This window comes from Diabrotica virgifera, chromosome 2 (assembly GCF_917563875.1).
Source record: "Diabrotica virgifera virgifera chromosome 2, PGI_DIABVI_V3a".
Taxonomy (NCBI): domain Eukaryota; kingdom Metazoa; phylum Arthropoda; class Insecta; order Coleoptera; family Chrysomelidae; genus Diabrotica; species Diabrotica virgifera.
The window spans coordinates 232103104-232122576 of NC_065444.1; the positions used below are offsets into that span (position 1 = coordinate 232103104).

Consider the following 19473-nt stretch of genomic DNA (forward strand, 5'->3'; position numbering starts at 1 on the left):
TAACGATTAGTTCAGAAAATATGAAGGATGATATTATTAATCTAAGTGATAATAACCATAAAGTAACATATAATGAGAATGTTGTTCATATCGTGAAAACTTCACCTCGGTGTGGTGCTAAAAAATGTAAAGATTGTATAGCTTGATATTACGCTGTTTTGCATAAGTATAACTTATATCAGGGTGCTTATCCAAATTTAAATAACATATAAGCATTTATTAACTCTTTAAGTGATACAAGTATCTTGCTAAAGAAGCTTTTCAACTTCAACTTTGAAATACATAAAAAGTCGGTTAAGAAATACTTAGGTTAAGAAATCGGTTAAAAAAAGATCACTTGGAAACATTATTTTATGCTAATGGCTATAGAAAAAGAAGCTTTGTATGAGCTTAAAAATGATGATATTCGACAAATTTGTTCAAAAGCCTACTTAATGCGGAAATTATTGATCGAGAGTTAAGTAATTATTTTATAAAATAATTGCAAAAGAATGTTTTGATTATTGCGTTGTATTAACATTTTAAATATTGTTAAATTAAAGTATTTGCACTGTACTTGTATTTGAACTCTCTTGTATAATTGTTTTACTAAGATTCAACTTAAGACATACATAATTGAACAATTCTCAAAATTTTATTTTACTTTTAACTTAATTATATCAAATTCATATTATATTTATTCAGGAAATTATGATTTCTGCCTTACTGCATTGTCATACATGTCATGTATTATTTGTAAGATTGCGTATTCATAAAATAAAAAAATATACCACATTAAAAAAAATCATTGAATTCAAAGTTTTGTGTTTGATTTTAAAATAATTTATATTTTTGTTCTTTTGATTTAATAAGTAACGCATGAATTATCCTCATAATAGAAGGTAAAATAAGGATGAAAGCCCGCTTTTCTATAAAATCACCGGGCCGCTTGAAAAGTTCCAGCACGCCACTGTCTACACGTAGACATACATACAACATACAACAAACTTGCTAACGGTTATAAAAAAAAAATAATATCCATGTAGATAAATAAAGAAAGGGTGTCTTAGATAAACCAGAGATGAATATTTAAAAATATTACTCAGACAAGAAAAAGACATCTAGAAAGAACAACGGAGAGAAATTTCCTATCACTCATAAGTCTAAATAAAAACCTGCGTAAGTGTGATGTGTGTAAATATATCTTAAAAATTGACTTAAAAAAATCGTAATATTTAAGAAAAACACTTACCGATGTAGATTTTTTCTTTGATTGTTGTTTTGTTTTAGTGAAATACCAAAGTAAGATATTTAGCTTTAAGCTGTGGTACTACCTATCTACAGCCGCAGTGGAGTGCTGGCCATATAAATGAATCGGTGCAATCACCGTGAGGCCGCGGCCTCTTGAGGCCGGTCAAAAAGGTTTTTTTCACATAAAATTTTAGATGTAACAAAAAAATAATTTTTAATGTCTAATCGAATGTTAATTTTGCTAATAATAATAATTACCTAAAGATTTCAAAAAATTTCAATTTTTTTTTAATTGTAAAATACAGTTGAAGTAGATGAATAAGATTTATTTTCATACGTACAAGTGTATTTATGGTTTTCCAATTTCCTTAAAACATAATATATGTACCTACTCTGCAGAATAAAAAAATCGAAAAACATCTTGCACATTTTTGACCGAATTATTGGAAGTATCAAAAAAGATTTGATCAAGACAAATCGTTTTCTGATGATATAAGCACTCTACATCCTAGAAATATTGATACACTGAAAAATGGTATATCTTTAACTGCATTTAACTCATTTACCCACTGAAAAATTAAGAAATTTTGCGACTATATCCGCGACTGAAATTAGAGAAGAATTCGTGGATTTTGCTGCTAAATGGATTTTATTAAAAAATAGAATTTTGCAAAATACTGAAATTATAGAATATCTAGTTAATGATTAGTTAATTTTGAAGGATGATATTATTAATCTAAGTGATAATGAACATAAAGTAACATATAATGAGAATGTTGCTGATATCGTGAAAGCTTTACCTCCGTGTGGTACTAAAAAAGGTAAAGATTGTGTAGCTTGATTTTACGCTGTTTTGCTTAAGTACAACTTATATCAGGGTGCTTATCCAAATTTAAATAGTATATAAGCATTTATTAACTCTTTAAGTGATACAAGTATCTTGCGAAAGAAGCTTTTCAACTTCAACTTTGAAATACATAAAAAATCGGTTAAGAAATACTTCGGTTAAGAAATCGGTTAAAAAAAGGTCACTTGGAAACATTATTTTATGCTAATGTCTATAGAAAAGGAAGCTTTGTATGAGCTTAAAAATGATGAAGTTCGACAAATTTGTTCAAAAACCTACTTTAATGCGGAAATTATTGATCGAGAGTTAAGTAATTATTTTATAAAATAATTGCAAAAGAATGTTTTGATTATTGCGTTGTATTAACATTTTAAATATTGTTAAATTAAAGTATTTGCACTGTACTTGTATTTGAACCCTCTTGTATAATTGTTTTACTAAGATTCAACTTAATACATACATACATATTTAAAAAATTCTCAAAATTTTATTTTACTTTTAACTTAATTACATCAAATTCATATCATATTTATTCAGGAAATTATGATTTCTGCCTTACTGCATACAATATTGTCATACATGTCATGTATTATTTGTAAGATTGCGTATTCTTAAAATAAAAAAATATAGCACATTAAAAAAAATCATTAAATTCAAAGTTTTGTGTTTGATTTAAAAATAATTTATATTTTTGTTCTTTTGATTTTATAAGTAATGCATGAATTATCCTTATAATAGAAGGTAAAATAAGGATGAAAGGCCGCTTTTCTATAAAATCACCGGGCCGCTTGAAAAGTTCCAGCACGCCACTGTCTACATGTAGACATACATATTAATGAAAGGGACATAACCGGTGATAGAGGATAGATAGTTTTTAAATCTTAAGATCTCTTATGGCAAATTAAGTAGACTCAGTGGCAGCGATAAAGGTATGACTTTAAATTCTAATAATAAAATAGGACAAAAATATTTTTAAGTGGATTCAACCAGAATTAATGAACCATAATTAATTCTGGTTTGAAGTCTCCTAATCCGGAAATCATTTTCAGAAAATTCTGAAAAGACATGTGTAAAAATTAACTTTACAATTTGTGGTTAAACTATTATTATTTTTAATAACAGAACCAGACTAGCAAATGATTCACTGAAAACTAAAACAAAATTAAATGTATTAGCTGTATAAATGTGAGGATAACACCTAATTTTAATTAGACAATAATCTTTCTAAGATACTTTTACTTCGATGGCATTCATCAAAACTTTGAAACTAATTTTGTATACAATTGGTACCAAAACGCGCAGTTTGGTGTAAATATGTAGATCATGTGTTTTCCATAAAACTTCACCGACTAAAAGTGGTATAAAAGATTTAATAAACATCTACTCTAAAGAAGAATCGTTCAATTTCTCATGGGACATGAAAACAGCTACTTACTATCATTTTTGGAGGTATTAATCAAAAAGGAGGATAAAAGATAAGTGACAAGTCTACAGAAAATCAAGTCACACTAGCAGATATTTAAATAACTACTAGACTAAACAGCTCCAACGAAAGTAACCTTTTGGAAGAAACAAACTTGCTAACGGTGATAAAAAAATAATATCCATTATCATTCCTAAATAAGGAATCTCCCAAAATTAAAGAAAGAAAACAACAAAACACCAAAAAAAATCCTGAAATAGGTACTCGTAATAAGGGCAGTGAAGGAAACAATTCCATTATATAAAAGCCTTTTCGGAAATACATAGATACATTACAACATTTAAAACAACAAACTCCATTTTGTCCGAAACCAATCAATAGATGTTACCAGTGTTATGTTAAATATTTTTATTTGTGAGAAAATTTAAGAAAACTAAATGTTAGTATAAATGATCATACATCTTAAGACTTTGATAGATCTCAGATCTGCAAATATCCTTCGGATAATGAACCAAAAGTTTAATGGAAAAATGCGTCAATTATTATGAAAAAATCAGAAAGCGAAAAAAAATCAAGAAAGCATCCTACTCAATGAAGCAATTTTTGCATTAAAGACATTAATAGAATGCAGAAATGTTTGGTTATTAATACTTAAAAAAGTAGTTATCAGGAGGAATATACCAATAGGTCTGGATCCCGCGTATGAAAAAAAGTTGATTAATAGCAAGCTGAAAATTTGTTAATAGCTTAAGGGTGTCTAGTCTAATAAACTTTGATATATGGGAACACTGGAACAGGGGCAGTTTTAATTGTGGAACGGGTTAAAAATTTGGAACGGTCAGACCACGAAAACGGCACATTTATTTTGTCTGACAGTTTTTTTGGCCGGTTATAACCGCCAGGTTAAACCGTAAGCAAAAAAAAACCGGTATAACCGAAAACCGGTGTTTTGTCAAAAACCGCCATCCCTATTTGTGACTCACCCATTTCCTTACGCTCCGCTCAAATCGTCAGATTTTTTAAATATACACTGTTTTGCATGTACTTAACTTACCTTATCTTAATCTGGCGATTTCGAGTTTTTATAAGGATAGATTTTTTTTCGGACCCCCCTTAACGAACTCCCCTGGTATTAAGAGCCAATATATGGTAGAGGTACATCTACAGGGTACTAGGTTTCTCCCCATATGATAATCTGACGTGCTCGAGTAACTGCAAAAATCCCCGCTTGGGCTCCTCTACCACAGTGAAGTGACAAAGTATTATGTTACAGTTCAATTTGATTCTTAGTTAGAGTTGACTATTTCTAGTTCGAGTCAACTCCAACTAAAACGAGCAGTAAAAGTTGATTTGAAAAATTTAATTCAACCTTTACTAGTTGAAGTAGACTCTTCCTGGATCGATTCAGTAAATGTTGATTATAGGAGTATAATCTCACGTGCTTTTTTGATGAGTGTGCGTCTCTTTGTTTTGATGGTTTCAACTACTTATCACGATTTGAACATATAGACCAGGAAATGGAGCTGGAAAAATGGCAAAACTTCGCAATTTTTTTGTCCAGTATCGATTTTTACAAAAATTTGGAATTAGGCTCATTTTACCCTCTAGTTCATTTTCTGTATTGAGCCGTTGTACGCTTTTGGTTTTTTAAGGGTGAAAACTGCCCCTAATTGTAAAAAATTTTAAAATAACATTTTAAACTTTAATATGATCAACATGTGTTTTTTATTATAGGCGAGAGGCAGGCACCCCCTAAAATGACCAGGTACTGACCACGGTGAGGTGAATGGCTAATTTTAGTCATACTTTATGTTTTTGGTCATTGTCAAAATTGCAATGTTACCCTGAATATAAAAAAAAATAAAATCACGTTTTTTTTACGTTTACCTCGCTACAACTATGTTCAATTTTAATATTTTTTTTGAAATTTTTACAGTATGTAGTTCTCACCTTTCTGACGACACTGGTATCTACCTGTTTCAAGATTTCAGTATTTTATTCTAATAAACGATATGAATTTTTTCAAGCAAAAGTGAAGATTCGTGAATTCGTGATTCGTGAAAATCTACTCGCAAATGTTGAGCGACGAAATTTAAAATTTAGCTTTTCAATCACGTTTGTGTTAAAATATAGGGTACAAAGAAATTTTCTGGAAAGTTTTAGATCAAAATGTTTTATAGAAAAAAGAGTGAACTTTTAATATCGACATAATAAATCCCCAAAATAAGGCTTATTTTTCGAGATACTGACCATAGGTGGTGAATGGCTAATGTTGGTCTTAATTTATGTTTTGATGGTGCTGAATACGAAAATAAAATTTATTTTAAATGTTAAGTGGGAGGATATTGTCAAAATCGCAATGTTACCCTAAAAATAAAAAAAAAATAAATCACGTTTTTTTGCCTCTAGCTCGCTACAACTCTGTTCCATTTTATTATTTTTTTCTAAAGTTTGTACAGTATATTAATCGCCTTTCTGGTGACAATGGTACCTGTTTCAATATTATTCTAGTAAAAGTTATATCAATTTTTTAAAGTCAAAGGTGCAGATTCGTGAATTGCAAAGTTTAATCGCAAAAGCTGAGTACCGAAATTTAAAATATAGCTTTATAATTACGTTTACTTTAAAAAATAGAGTTTTTTAGAAAGTTTTACATAAAATGTTTTATAGAAAAAAAAAATGGTACCATTTTTAATATCGCCTTATACATCCCGAAACTAACGCTTATTTTTCGAGATACTGACCATGAGGCTAAATGGCTAATTTTGGTCTTACTTTATATTTTGGATGGTGCTGAAAACGAAAATTAGGTTTATTTTAAATTTTATTGGGGAGGAACATTGTCAAAATCGCAATTTTAACCTAAAAATGAAAAAAAAAATTAAATCACGGGGGAATATTCACTGTAAAGAAAATCTATGCGTAGGTTAATTTTAGCTAGTTAAAAAACTACAATTTAGTACTTTGTCATTTTTTTTCGTGTCTTCAGTATTTTCGGAGATATTTTGAAGGAAAAGTGAAAAATACGAAATTACAAAAAAATTCATTTTATCATTTTATTTGTAAACTGCAATTTTTCTAAATTATAAATAGGTCAAACTTCTGGGATGTATTGATAATACATATAAAAAGAATTACAGAAGGGTAAAGATCAATTTTAAAAGAGGGTAGTTAGGGGGTTGTTTTCACTGATTTTTTCGTAGAAAAAAGTATTTACCGACTTTATTTCGATCATAAGTCGCTCAATTTTTATGCTAGACACTTTTTTTTGAAAGGTGTAATTGTAGACTCGAAAAATACAAATTTTCCCTTTATTTGGCTTTGAATATTTCAAATTATGCATTTGACGAAAAATTTAACCTTTAACATGCCGTATCTCAGTTTGTATTGGTCGTAGAAAAAATATAAAAAACGATTTTGTTCGTGTTTCTAAAAGATACCAGTTTGAAAGCTATAGTTTTTTTATTAAATATATATTTTTCGAGTTATTCTCAAAAAGCCCTTTAAAAAAGTCCCTAAAACCCCCAAAGTTTTAGCGTACAGCGCAGCGGCATGATATAGAAAATTATCCTTGGGCTATTCCCTACCTTCCGTGAAAATTTCAAGTTAACACATGCTGGATGAAAAAATTGCTAGCCAAAAGCTTCATTTCCTGGACTAATATCCAGTAACATTTCATTTCTAGAATAATTGGTTGTTTGTGTGAATCAACTTTTACTACATGGCATTAGGAAGAGTATACTTTCTCTAGTTGGAGTCTACTTTTACTAGTAAATGTTGAATAAATATCTTCATTTTATATTTATAATCAACTTTTACTAAAACCAGCCGTTTGAGTTGACTCGAACTAGGAAAAGTCAGCTCCAACTGGATAATCAACTTGAACTGTAACATATATATATATATATATATATATATATATATATATATATATATATATAAAGAAAGATTAATCTTTGCAGATAAGTTAAACAGTAAAGTTTTGAATATTGGGGAAATCTGCAAACCAAAACTCAATGCGTATCAATTGTACGGCCTAACGTTTTCGTGAATGATTATTCACTTCTTCAGGGCTGAAATAAAGAAAATGTTAATTAGCCATATATATTCCATGCAAAATGTTAGTTTTCATTACCAATACGTAGAATTGTAGAGTTACGTTGTTAAGTAATAAAAAAGACGATATGTATAAAAACATATCTCTTTTTGTTTGAAGTAAAAAGAAAAAACAACACTTCAACTTGGAAAACTATGGCTATATGGTTACAATCAATGAATTATTTACTCAAGGAACCAATTACACTAGCATATAACTACATTTTATGTTGGAAGTAACTTTACATGTAGATGAGAACAATGAATGTTTAAATATGTCCTTCTTTTTTTGAACTTTCCCGTTCGGTGTTAACTATATTGAGCGCATGCTCATGAATAGACATGTAGGTTCATTTGACCTACGCATAGAAGTACCAAACACCCAATCGGTACGGACAAAAGGTATTATTAAACAAAAATATTAAGGTTTATTTATCTAAATATTACAAGAGGATGTACCGCAACATAAGTGTCATGTTACATAATTACATATTCTATTTATTTAAAGGTTTTTTTTTTTTTTAAAAATTTTTAAAATTATTGTTGATTATTGGCAAACAAAAATTACTTTTTATTCTAAGAACTATTAATATTGACAATTACGTATTATCAGTCAAGTTGGAGTCATGCAAATTCGATCTATGGCTGTATCTGATCTGAGTAAAAGATGATAAATATCACTCAGATTTTTGAAGTCACCTTTAACATTAATAGAGGAATCATTAAGGAAGATATAGGACATTTCAATAAATTCCCTTTTAAATTTATTGTTCTCTTGATGAAGAACGAGGGTGTTTTCAAAGTCCATGGAATGACCTGTGGTATGGACGTGTTTAGCCAATGCACAACGGTCGGGCTGAAGACGTGAATCACTTTTGTGTAAAGTGATCCTAAATTTAAGAAGTTGAGAAGTTTGACCAATGTACGATTTGTTACAAGAAGAACAGGGAACTTTGTAGACAATATTACTAAGCTTACCTATTTCTGTTTTATCCTTAACTTTTGAAAAAAGGTTGTTAATTGTTAAAGCTGATCTGAAAGCCACATTGATTTTAAAATGATTATCATTGTTGTTATTGTTACTTTCTAAATTATTAAATATCCTAGTCAACCCCGGAGTAATATCTTTGATATAAGGTATTGAAAAATATCTATTTAAAGTTGGAGTATTAGAGACCCTGTCATTGCCTAAGCCATCAAGGTCAACATTGTTAGTCGCGGGGGAAGGTGTTAAGTCTTCATTATGGACTGTGTTAAACAAGATCTTATTTATTAGTGTGGTTGGATAAGAATTTGAGATGAACAATTTAGTTAGTATTTGCAGGTTTTTGTTATGGAAGGAAGGATCTGATAATTTGATGACTCTGCTTTTCATCTGTTTTACTAAATTAACTTTGGTGGAATGTTTGTGATATGAATGGTAGTTTAAATACCTGCCCGAATGAGTAGGTTTCTGATACCAATCAATTTTAATTATATTGTTTGCATCCCTTATCATTCTGATGTCTAGAAAGGGTACTGAAAAGTTAGTATCCTCTTTCTCTATAGTAAATTGGATATTTGGGATGAAACTGTTGAAGGTGTTTAATAATTCATCAGTTTTATCAGATGGCACAGCCAAGATTATGTCATCAACATATTTTTTGATGAAGGGAATGTTGAAGGATAAGACAGGAATGACAGTGTCTAACACATAATCCATAACATAAGCAGCAATAATAGGAGAGATCTTTGCTCCCATAGGAGTACCGAAAGTTTGTTGATAGAATTTGTTGTTAAATGAGAAATAAGTGTTAGTAAACAAAAATTCGACGATGTTGATAAAGTTGTCAAAAGAAATGGAACAACAACCTCCAATACGGTCCCAATTAGCTTCTATGACCATTAAGCTTATTCTTAAGTAAACATTACTAAATAAGGATACGACATCCAGGCTGACGAGAACATAGTTATCTGGTAATTTGTAACCATTAAATTTTTCCACCATTTGAAAAGAATCTTTTACATAATACCTATTTTCATAATCGTACGCTTTAGTAAGAATGTCTGTGACAAAGGCAGAGATGTATTCAGTAGGGGTTCCAATTGAAGCTACTATTGGACGCACTGATAGAATCGGTTTGTGGATTTTGGGCAATGCATAAAATTTTGCAATTGTGCCATTATAAGTGGTAAGTTTCTTTTTTGTGTTGTTATCGATTTGTTTAGAAACAGCTAGGGATGAAATCAGTGCATTACATTTTCTTTGTAACGTGGGAGTGGGATCAGAAGAAATAGGTTTATATGATCCATCATTATCAATAAGAGAAGAACAGAGCTCTAGATACTGTGTTTTGTCTAGAATGACAGTGACGTTTCCTTTGTCTGCTTTGGTAACCACCAGGTCAGGATTAGATTTTAGGAATTGTCTGGTTTTAAAATATAAGTTGTTGAAAAAGGTATAAGATGATCTGGAAGTGTTCAGAATATGGTTGGTAATGATGTTCGTAGATCTAGCACGAACTGAGTTTTGTTCTAATTCAGATGGTAATGAACTAATGATCTGTTCCAAGTCAGCAAGGAGAGATTTGATTTGAAGATCTTTTCCTAATTTAGGTTCAATACTAAATTTGTTTCCCAATGCTAGAAAACCCAAAATATCGTTTGGAATAATTGAAGTAGATAAATTCTTAATCCATTTAGGATCTGTTTTTAGAAAAGTTTTACAACAAGACTGGTAAAGTGTGTCAATTTTCTTTAAGTTGTCAGATTTAATAGAAAAAAATAATTTATTATAATTAATAGATTGTGTATGTGAGAATTGTAACCAAATATTTTCAGAAGTAGATTGAATGATATTATTTTTCAATAAAGATAATGAATTCTCTAGTTTTTTAAGATTTTTGTGATTGGTTGCAATCTCAACATTTAAAAGTTTACTGTCTAACCTGATCAATTGTTGACATCCTTCCAGTTGCCAAAATTCATTTCTGTGTATGTAATTATGAACAGATGTAGTGGCATGACAAATATGATTAGGTGTGATACCTTTACTTCTACATGAAAGCAAGAAAAGTCTCCGATTCCTTTCCTTGGCCAGTTTTAAATTGGTTCTTTGGTAATCCTTGAGAAACCTCACCGATTGTTCACCATACTCTACCCTTATTGTGTTGTAAAACCCCATGTTCCTATAAAATAAAGAAAGATTAATCTTTGCAGATAAGTTAAACAGTAAAGTTTTGAATATTGGGGAAATCTGCAAACCAAAACTCAATGCGTATCAATTGTACGGCCTAACGTTTTCGTGAATGATTATTCACTTCTTCAGGGCTGAAATAAAGAAAATGTTAATTAGCCATATATATTCCATGCAAAATGTTAGTTTTCATTACCAATACGTAGAATTGTAGAGTTACGTTGTTAAGTAATAAAAAAGACGATATGTATAAAAACATATCTCTTTTTGTTTGAAGTAAAAAGAAAAAACAACACTTCAACTTGGAAAACTATGGCTATATGGTTACAATCAATGAATTATTTACTCAAGGAACCAATTACACTAGCATATAACTACATTTTATGTTGGAAGTAACTTTACATGTAGATGAGAACAATGAATGTTTAAATATGTCCTTCTTTTTTTGAACTTTCCCGTTCGGTGTTAACTATATTGAGCGCATGCTCATGAATAGACATGTAGGTTCATTTGACCTACGCATAGAAGTACCAAACACCCAATCGGTACGGACAAAAGGTATTATTAAACAAAAATATTAAGGTTTATTTATCTAAATATTACAAGAGGATGTACCGCAACATAAGTGTCATGTTACATAATTACATATTCTATTTATTTAAAGGTTTTTTTTTTTTTAAAAATTTTAAAATTATTGTTGATTATTGGCAAACAAAAATTACTTTTTATTCTAAGAACTATTAATATTGACAATTACGTATTATCAGTCAAGTTGGAGTCATGCAAATTCGATCTATGGCTGTATCTGATCTGAGTAAAAGATGATAAATATCACTCAGATTTTTGAAGTCACCTTTAACATTAATAGAGGAATCATTAAGGAAGATATAGGACATTTCAATAAATTCCCTTTTAAATTTATTGTTCTCTTGATGAAGAACGAGGGTGTTTTCAAAGTCCATGGAATGACCTGTGGTATGGACGTGTTTAGCCAATGCACAACGGTCGGGCTGAAGACGTGAATCACTTTTGTGTAAAGTGATCCTAAATTTAAGAAGTTGAGAAGTTTGACCAATGTACGATTTGTTACAAGAAGAACAGGGAACTTTGTAGACAATATTACTAAGCTTACCTATTTCTGTTTTATCCTTAACTTTTGAAAAAAGGTTGTTAATTGTTAAAGCTGATCTGAAAGCCACATTGATTTTAAAATGATTATCATTGTTGTTATTGTTACTTTCTAAATTATTAAATATCCTAGTCAACCCCGGAGTAATATCTTTGATATAAGGTATTGAAAAATATCTATTTAAAGTTGGAGTATTAGAGACCCTGTCATTGCCTAAGCCATCAAGGTCAACATTGTTAGTCGCGGGGGAAGGTGTTAAGTCTTCATTATGGACTGTGTTAAACAAGATCTTATTTATTAGTGTGGTTGGATAAGAATTTGAGATGAACAATTTAGTTAGTATTTGCAGGTTTTTGTTATGGAAGGAAGGATCTGATAATTTGATGACTCTGCTTTTCATCTGTTTTACTAAATTAACTTTGGTGGAATGTTTGTGATATGAATGGTAGTTTAAATACCTGCCCGAATGAGTAGGTTTCTGATACCAATCAATTTTAATTATATTGTTTGCATCCCTTATCATTCTGATGTCTAGAAAGGGTACTGAAAAGTTAGTATCCTCTTTCTCTATAGTAAATTGGATATTTGGGATGAAACTGTTGAAGGTGTTTAATAATTCATCAGTTTTATCAGATGGCACAGCCAAGATTATGTCATCAACATATTTTTTGATGAAGGGAATGTTGAAGGATAAGACAGGAATGACAGTGTCTAACACATAATCCATAACATAAGCAGCAATAATAGGAGAGATCTTTGCTCCCATAGGAGTACCGAAAGTTTGTTGATAGAATTTGTTGTTAAATGAGAAATAAGTGTTAGTAAACAAAAATTCGACGATGTTGATAAAGTTGTCAAAAGAAATGGAACAACAACCTCCAATACGGTCCCAATTAGCTTCTATGACCATTAAGCTTATTCTTAAGTAAACATTACTAAATAAGGATACGACATCCAGGCTGACGAGAACATAGTTATCTGGTAATTTGTAACCATTAAATTTTTCCACCATTTGAAAAGAATCTTTTACATAATACCTATTTTCATAATCGTACGCTTTAGTAAGAATGTCTGTGACAAAGGCAGAGATGTATTCAGTAGGGGTTCCAATTGAAGCTACTATTGGACGCACTGATAGAATCGGTTTGTGGATTTTGGGCAATGCATAAAATTTTGCAATTGTGCCATTATAAGTGGTAAGTTTCTTTTTTGTGTTGTTATCGATTTGTTTAGAAACAGCTAGGGATGAAATCAGTGCATTACATTTTCTTTGTAACGTGGGAGTGGGATCAGAAGAAATAGGTTTATATGATCCATCATTATCAATAAGAGAAGAACAGAGCTCTAGATACTGTGTTTTGTCTAGAATGACAGTGACGTTTCCTTTGTCTGCTTTGGTAACCACCAGGTCAGGATTAGATTTTAGGAATTGTCTGGTTTTAAAATATAAGTTGTTGAAAAAGGTATAAGATGATCTGGAAGTGTTCAGAATATGGTTGGTAATGATGTTCGTAGATCTAGCACGAACTGAGTTTTGTTCTAATTCAGATGGTAATGAACTAATGATCTGTTCCAAGTCAGCAAGGAGAGATTTGATTTGAAGATCTTTTCCTAATTTAGGTTCAATACTAAATTTGTTTCCCAATGCTAGAAAACCCAAAATATCGTTTGGAATAATTGAAGTAGATAAATTCTTAATCCATTTAGGATCTGTTTTTAGAAAAGTTTTACAACAAGACTGGTAAAGTGTGTCAATTTTCTTTAAGTTGTCAGATTTAATAGAAAAAAATAATTTATTATAATTAATAGATTGTGTATGTGAGAATTGTAACCAAATATTTTCAGAAGTAGATTGAATGATATTATTTTTCAATAAAGATAATGAATTCTCTAGTTTTTTAAGATTTTTGTGATTGGTTTCAATCTCAACATTTAAAAGTTTACTGTCTAACCTGATCAATTGTTGACATCCTTCCAGTTGCCAAAATTCATTTCTGTGTATGTAATTATGAACAGCTGTAGTGGCATGACAAATATGATTAGGTGTGATACCTTTACTTCTACATGAAAGCAAGAAAAGTCTCCGATTCCTTTCCTTGGCCAGTTTTAAATTGGTTCTTTGGTAATCCTTGAGAAACCTCACCGATTGTTCACCATACTCTACCCTTATTGTGTTGTAAAACCCCATGTTCCTATAAAATAAAGAAAGATTAATCTTTGCAGATAAGTTAAACAGTAAAGTTTTGAATATTGGGGAAATCTGCAAACCAAAACTCAATGCGTATCAATTGTACGGCCTAACGTTTTCGTGAATGATTATTCACTTCTTCAGGGCTGAAATAAAGAAAATGTTAATTAGCCATATATATTCCATGCAAAATGTTAGTTTTCATTACCAATACGTAGAATTGTAGAGTTACGTTGTTAAGTAATAAAAAAGACGATATGTATAAAAACATATCTCTTTTTGTTTGAAGTAAAAAGAAAAAACAACACTTCAACTTGGAAAACTATGGCTATATGGTTACAATCAATGAATTATTTACTCAAGGAACCAATTACACTAGCATATAACTACATTTTATGTTGGAAGTAACTTTACATGTAGATGAGAACAATGAATGTTTAAATATGTCCTTCTTTTTTTGAACTTTCCCGTTCGGTGTTAACTATATTGAGCGCATGCTCATGAATAGACATGTAGGTTCATTTGACCTACGCATAGAAGTACCAAACACCCAATCGGTACGGACAAAAGGTATTATTAAACAAAAATATTAAGGTTTATTTATCTAAATATTACAAGAGGATGTACCGCAACATAAGTGTCATGTTACATAATTACATATTCTATTTATTTAAAGGTTTTTTTTTTTTTTTAAAAAATTTTAAAATTATTGTTGATTATTGGCAAACAAAAATTACTTTTTATTCTAAGAACTATTAACATTGACAATTACGTATTATCAGTCAAGTTGGAGTCATGCAAATTCGATCTATGGCTGTATCTGATCTGAGTAAAAGATGATAAATATCACTCAGATTTTTGAAGTCACCTTTAACATTAATAGAGGAATCATTAAGGAAGATATAGGACATTTCAATAAATTCCCTTTTAAATTTATTGTTCTCTTGATGAAGAACGAGGGTGTTTTCAAAGTCCATGGAATGACCTGTGGTATGGACGTGTTTAGCCAATGCACAACGGTCGGGCTGAAGACGTGAATCACTTTTGTGTAAAGTGATCCTAAATTTAAGAAGTTGAGAAGTTTGACCAATGTACGATTTGTTACAAGAAGAACAGGGAACTTTGTAGACAATATTACTAAGCTTACCTATTTCTGTTTTATCCTTAACTTTTGAAAAAAGGTTGTTAATTGTTAAAGCTGATCTGAAAGCCACATTGATTTTAAAATGATTATCATTGTTGTTATTGTTACTTTCTAAATTATTAAATATCCTAGTCAACCCCGGAGTAATATCTTTGATATAAGGTATTGAAAAATATCTATTTAAAGTTGGAGTATTAGAGACCCTGTCATTGCCTAAGCCATCAAGGTCAACATTGTTAGTCGCGGGGGAAGGTGTTAAGTCTTCATTATGGACTGTGTTAAACAAGATCTTATTTATTAGTGTGGTTGGATAAGAATTTGAGATGAACAATTTAGTTAGTATTTGCAGGTTTTTGTTATGGAAGGAAGGATCTGATAATTTGATGACTCTGCTTTTCATCTGTTTTACTAAATTAACTTTGGTGGAATGTTTGTGATATGAATGGTAGTTTAAATACCTGCCCGAATGAGTAGGTTTCTGATACCAATCAATTTTAATTATATTGTTTGCATCCCTTATCATTCTGATGTCTAGAAAGGGTACTGAAAAGTTAGTATCCTCTTTCTCTATAGTAAATTGGATATTTGGGATGAAACTGTTGAAGGTGTTTAATAATTCATCAGTTTTATCAGATGGCACAGCCAAGATTATGTCATCAACATATTTTTTGATGAAGGGAATGTTGAAGGATAAGACAGGAATGACAGTGTCTAACACATAATCCATAACATAAGCAGCAATAATAGGAGAGATCTTTGCTCCCATAGGAGTACCGAAAGTTTGTTGATAGAATTTGTTGTTAAATGAGAAATAAGTGTTAGTAAACAAAAATTCGACGATGTTGATAAAGTTGTCAAAAGAAATGGAACAACAACCTCCAATACGGTCCCAATTAGCTTCTATGACCATTAAGCTTATTCTTAAGTAAACATTACTAAATAAGGATACGACATCCAGGCTGACGAGAACATAGTTATCTGGTAATTTGTAACCATTAAATTTTTCCACCATTTGAAAAGAATCTTTTACATAATACCTATTTTCATAATCGTACGCTTTAGTAAGAATGTCTGTGACAAAGGCAGAGATGTATTCAGTAGGGGTTCCAATTGAAGCTACTATTGGACGCACTGATAGAATCGGTTTGTGGATTTTGGGCAATGCATAAAATTTTGCAATTGTGCCATTATAAGTGGTAAGTTTCTTTTTTGTGTTGTTATCGATTTGTTTAGAAACAGCTAGGGATGAAATCAGTGCATTACATTTTCTTTGTAACGTGGGAGTGGGATCAGAAGAAATAGGTTTATATGATCCATCATTATCAATAAGAGAAGAACAGAGCTCTAGATACTGTGTTTTGTCTAGAATGACAGTGACGTTTCCTTTGTCTGCTTTGGTAACCACCAGGTCAGGATTAGATTTTAGGAATTGTCTGGTTTTAAAATATAAGTTGTTGAAAAAGGTATAAGATGATCTGGAAGTGTTCAGAATATGGTTGGTAATGATGTTCGTAGATCTAGCACGAACTGAGTTTTGTTCTAATTCAGATGGTAATGAACTAATGATCTGTTCCAAGTCAGCAAGGAGAGATTTGACACACTTTACCAGTCTTGTTGTAAAACTTTTCTAAAAACAGATCCTAAATGGATTAAGAATTTATCTACTTCAATTATTCCAAACGATATTTTGGGTTTTCTAGCATTGGGAAACAAATTTAGTATTGAACCTAAATTAGGAAAAGATCTTCAAATCAAATCTCTCCTTGCTGACTTGGAACAGATCATTAGTTCATTACCATCTGAATTAGAACAAAACTCAGTTCGTGCTAGATCTACGAACATCATTACCAACCATATTCTGAACACTTCCAGATCATCTTATACAGTCAAACCCGCTTATTAGAATACCTCTTAAAGGAATATCCCGGTTTAAGGAATAGAAATTTGAGGTCCCGAAACGTTTCTACTAGCGACCCATGACCGGTTATTAGAATACCCCGGTTATAGGAATACTTTTGATTGGCACGAAGGCTATTCCAATAAGCGGGTTCGACTGTACCTTTTTCAACAACTTATATTTTAAAACCAGACAATTCCTAAAATCTAATCCTGACCTGGTGGTTACCAAAGCAGACAAAGGAAACGTCACTGTCATTCTAGACAAAACACAGTATCTAGAGCTCTGTTCTTCTCTTATTGATAATGATGGATCATATAAACCTATTTCTTCTGATCCCACTCCCACGTTACAAAGAAAATGTAATGCACTGATTTCATCCCTAGCTGTTTCTAAACAAATCGATAACAACACAAAAAAGAAACTTACCACTTATAATGGCACAATTGCAAAATTTTATGCATTGCCCAAAATCCACAAACCGATTCTATCAGTGCGTCCAATAGTAGCTTCAATTGGAACCCCTACTGAATACATCTCTGCCTTTGTCACAGACATTCTTACTAAAGCGTACGATTATGAAAATAGGTATTATGTAAAAGATTCTTTTCAAATGGTGGAAAAATTTAATGGTTACAAATTACCAGATAACTATGTTCTCGTCAGCCTGGATGTCGTATCCTTATTTAGTAATGTTTACTTAAGAATAAGCTTAATGGTCATAGAAGCTAATTGGGACCGTATTGGAGGTTGTTGTTCCATTTCTTTTGACAACTTTATCAACATCGTCGAATTTTTGTTTACTAACACTTATTTCTCATTTAACAACAAATTCTATCAACAAACTTTCGGTACTCCTATGGGAGCAAAGATCTCTCCTATTATTGCTGCTTATGTTATGGATTATGTGTTAGACACTGTCATTCCTGTCTTATCCTTCAACATTCCCTTCATCAAAAAATATGTTGATGACATAATCTTGGCTGTGCCATCTGATAAAACTGATGAATTATTAAACACCTTCAACAGTTTCATCCCAAATATCCAATTTACTATAGAGAAAGAGGATACTAACTTTTCAGTACCCTTTCTAGACATCAGAATGATAAGGGATGCAAACAATATAATTAAAATTGATTGGTATCAGAAACCTACTCATTCGGGCAGGTATTTAAACTACCATTCATATCACAAACATTCCACCAAAGTTAATTTAGTAAAACAGATGAGTAGTAAGGGGTCACTTGACAGCAGTTTTGAAAACACTCTTGGGATGCGCGGTGTGGTGGGGGGGTTTGTGGTGGTACGGGTGTGATAGTGGTGGTACGGGGGTTGTTAGGGGTGGTACGGGGTTGACAGCAGTTTTGAAAACACTCTTGGGATGCGCGGTGTGGTGGGGGGGTTTGTGGTGGTACGGGTGTGATAGTGGTGGTACGGGGGTTGTTAGGGGTGGTACGGGGTTGGTTTCGGGTGTTGTATGGGAGGGTAGCATGATGTGTGTGAGAAGGGTTGGGTTTGTAGTGACGATCGGGTGTGATAGTGGTGGTACGGGGGTTGTTAGGGGTGGTACGGGGTTGACAGCAGTTTTGAAAACACTCTTGGGATGCGCGGTGTGGTGGGGGGGTTTGTGGTGGTACGGGTGTGATAGTGGTGGTACGGGGGTTGTTAGGGGTGGTACGGGGTTGGTTTCGGGTGTTGTATGGGAGGGTAGCATGATGTGTGTGAGAAGGGTTGGGTTTGTAGTGACGATGGTGTAGTAAATAAATATGGTGAGGCTGGGTCGGGTACTGTTGTGCGGGTGGCAGGGAATGGTTGTGCGATAAGAGTCGTGTATATAGTGTTGTGGTTACGGTGATAAGACATGAAAGGACTAATGATAAAAAATATCCATTATTATATGAAAAGCATCATGAGTAAGTTGACACTGTATTTGAAAAAATAAAAGTATCTAACAAAAATATGTTTTGCAGATCGACGCCAATTAAAAATTGCAAGGTGTGCAAAGGATCGTCGAATGAAGCAACGAAGGGAAAGGGTAATAGAAAATAGTCAATATTCAAACAAGAGTCTAAAAAATATGTTACAGGTTTTATGGTTCTACGTAGACGCCCTCCCGGAAGGTAGCCATTGGCTAATAGATTTGGCGGGCCTTCGAATAGCCTATTGCGAAGGCCGCCTAGGTATTCTGGTTTTCTGCGCTCCTTTATAAACGGTATTTGATAACAGAGGTCGATGTTTGTTATAATCGGCTTCTAACAAATGTACTGTTTTAGAGCAAAACCCTAGATAGGGGGACAAAATCCACAAAAAAAAAATAAATAGATTGTAAAAGTATATTACTGTAT

The 19473-nt window shown here is 31.8% G+C and overlaps 1 protein-coding gene across 3 annotated transcripts in view; it reads right to left on the minus strand.

Moving 5' to 3' along the window:
- LOC114335390 (solute carrier family 26 member 6-like) overlaps positions 1-19473 on the minus strand; it is a 210101-nt gene that overhangs the window by 142214 nt on the left and 48414 nt on the right. The window lies entirely within an intron of this gene.